Genomic DNA, 3437 nt, shown 5'->3' with positions numbered 1-3437 from the left:
GATGTGTGCAATAGTATGCAAATGCCGCAGCTACTGGGACTTGTACTGAGATGTACATTGGTGAGTCCCAGTAGCTGTGTACAGAGATGCAGCGTTAGTCATAGATCAGTTGATTATGGAACTTCTGATTAGCCCTGAGTGTGTAGGAGAAAAGGTATGATTCCGCACCAGTCCAAAAGGTTCAGACAAAATTGTGTAGTACCAGAATAAAATACAATGGAGGTCATTCCGAGTTGTTCGCTCGCAAAGCGATTTTAGCAGAGTTGCTCACGCTAAGCCGCCTCCTACTGGGAGTGAATCTTAGCATCTTAAAAATGCGAACGATGTATTCGCAATATTGCGATTACACACCTCGTAGCAGTTTCTGAGTAGCTTCAGACTTACTCGGCATCTGCGATCAGTTCAGTGCTTGTCGTTCCTGGTTTGACGTCACAAACACACCCAGCGTTCGCCCAGACACTCCTCTGTTTCTCCGGCCACTCCTGCGTTTTTTCCGGAAACGGTAGCGTTTTTTCCCACACGCCCATAAAACGGCCTGTTTCCGCCCAGTAACACCCATTTCCTGTCAATCACATTACGATCGCCAGAACGATGAAAAAGCCGTGAGTAAAATTACTAAGTGCATAGCAAATTTACTTGGCGCAGTCGCAGTGCGAACATTGCGCATTAAGCGGAAAATCGCTGCGATGCGAAGATTTTTACCGAGCGAACAACTCGGAATGAGGGCCAATGTACAGGAATAATTCCTATTATATATACCTGGTGGTGCACCCAGAGTCAAAGGAAAACTTGGAAGAAAATTGGTTTACAGAAGACTCTTGTGTGGGTGCACTCTTGTATTGATTTGTTTATATGAGAACATTAAAACATAGCTTTTATTATCTAATTATTTTAAGAAAAGATCCACATTTACATGATCCACCACAATTAATCAATAAAGTATAATGGTATCTGTGTACACACATATGACTCAGCCAGCAAACGTTTCTGAAAGGTACCGTATCATAAATAGTGTGGCTGATTAAGTATGAGTGGAAAAACTAGAGCGAGTATAAAAGATAACCATAATTGATTGAAAAAATTGGAAATGTTCTGGTTAGTCTATGCTGATAGACTTGAAGGGGGATGCAGACACTGTGGTTCTACACCCTGATACTATCCAACCAGCACAAGCACAGCTTGAGTTAATGAGACCTCAAAGGGTCAATGGACTGGACTGTTATAGGGAGTATAGATCCATGTTAGTGGTATTAAAACTTGTCAAATTTTTTAAATTATTAAAGTATCAAGAAAAAGTGGTACTTGAGAGAAATATCCAATGTAGAAATTAAAGGATGAGCTCAAGAGACGATTAAAGAAAAAATGTGGTGATCCTGCTGTTGGTGTATAGTCGAGACAGGTCATGAATTACAACACCGGGCATTCTCTGGGGGTCCCCCTCACAGATACTGACCTAGCGCACCACCATTTAGCTTCCAAGATCGGACGAGATCGGGCTCTGTCGGTGGGGTATGGTAGTAATTTTCTTGAGCCCACTTTAACCGACTAACCAATGAGAGTGCACCTAAGGAAGAATTAGACAGGGAACAGAGAAAATTGCGGATCTGCTGTCTACGTTAGGCACAGGATTAACCCGTGGATCATAGATGAGAGTCTGCGGATATAAATAAATGGGAAATAGGAAAATAGAATAATAGAAAAAAGACAAAGAAACGAGTGAATTTGGACTGTATCAAGTGTCAGCATGTAATGTTATGCCGCCACTGTGTCGAAATTGAGGTTGTTATGCATAAGACAAAGTGATTGGCAATATCAAATATGTTTGGCAATCAGCTTCTTACTAAACAATAAATAAAGCAAAAGAGGGGCACAAAGGCCCTAATGAATGCTGATTAACCCAATTACTCACACATATAAATACATTGAATCCCTATACAGGACTATCAAGGAAAAATTAATAAAACCAGGAAAAATCAGTATCCATATACGCTATTAGTTTGGTATAGGTTCCATTCCAATGATGCCTTATACTGTTGAGTATACCTTGTTGTCAACTAGGTATTAACGGTAAATGCTGATAGTATACTTCATAGGTTAGCTGAAGAGTGGCTGAAAAGAAACTAAAAAATGACAGTCCCTGCCCACATCCCTGGGTCACCCTCAATAGAGTCAAATAGGTGTTAATGTAGGGCTGAAGATCTATGTTAGACAGTCGACTGGAGAAAAAATATTAATTGGGAAAAAAAAAATTCAATATTTTTTCAATTAATATTTTTTCTCCAGTCGACTGTCTAACATAGATCTTCAGCCCTACATTAACACCTATTTGACTCTATTGAGGGTGACCCAGGGATGTGGGCAGGGACTGTCATTTTTTAGTTTCTTTTCAGCCACTCTTCAGCTAACCTATGAAGTATACTATCAGCATTTACCGTTAATACCTAGTTGACAACAAGGTATACTCAACAGTATAAGGCATCATTGGAATGGAACCTATACCAAACTAATAGCGTATATGGATACTGATTTTTCCTGGTTTTATTAATTTTTCCTTGATAGTCCTGTATAGGGATTCAATGTATTTATATGTGTGAGTAATTGGGTTAATCAGCATTCATTAGGGCCTTTGTGCCCCTCTTTTGCTTTATTTATTGTTTGGTAAGAAGCTGATTGCCAAACATATTCGATATTGCCAATCACTTTGTCTTATGCAAAACAACCTCAATTTCAACACAGTGGCGGCATAACATTACATGCTGACACTTGATACAGTCCAAATTCACTTGTTTCTTTGTCTTTTTTCTATTATTCTATTTTCCTATTTCCCATTTATTTATATCCGTGGACTCTCATCTATGATCCACGGGTTAATCCTGTGCCTAACGTAGACAGCAGATCCGCATTTTTTTCTGTTCCCTGTCTAATTCTTCCTTAGGTGCATTCTCATTGGTTAGTCGGTTAAAGTGGGCTCAAGAAAATTACTACCATACCCCACCGACAGAGCCCGATCTCGTCCGATCTTGGAAGCTAAACGGTGGTGGGCTGGGTCAGTATCTGTGAGGGGGACCCCCAGAGAATGCCCGGTGTTGTAATTCATGACCTGTCTTGACTATACACCAACAGCAGGATCACCACATTTTTTCTTTAATCATCTCTTGAGCTCATCCTTTTATTTCTACATTGGATATTTCTCTCAAGTACCACTTTTTCCTGATACTTTAATAATTTAAAAATTTGACAAGTTTTAATACCACTAACATGGATCTATACTCCCTATAACAGTCCAGTCCATTGACCCTTTGAGGTCTCATTAACACAAGCTGTGCTTGTGCTGGCTGGATAGGATCAGGGTGTAGAACCACAGTTTCTGCATCCCCCTTCAAGTCTATCAGCATAGACTAACCAGAACATTTCCAATTTTTTCAATCAATTAATTG

At 39.9% G+C, this 3437-nt stretch overlaps 1 pseudogene; it reads left to right on the top strand.

The window, feature by feature from the left end:
• Positions 1–2976: 2976 nt before the first annotated feature.
• LOC135052278 (5S ribosomal RNA) lies at positions 2977–3095 on the top strand (annotated as a pseudogene).
• Positions 3096–3437: the final 342 nt, after the last annotated feature.

This window comes from Pseudophryne corroboree, chromosome 2 (genome assembly GCF_028390025.1).
Source record: "Pseudophryne corroboree isolate aPseCor3 chromosome 2, aPseCor3.hap2, whole genome shotgun sequence".
NCBI lineage: Eukaryota > Metazoa > Chordata > Amphibia > Anura > Myobatrachidae > Pseudophryne > Pseudophryne corroboree.
The sequence above is the reverse complement of the archived record's forward strand: the minus strand, read 5'-3'. Positions and strand labels throughout refer to the sequence as shown.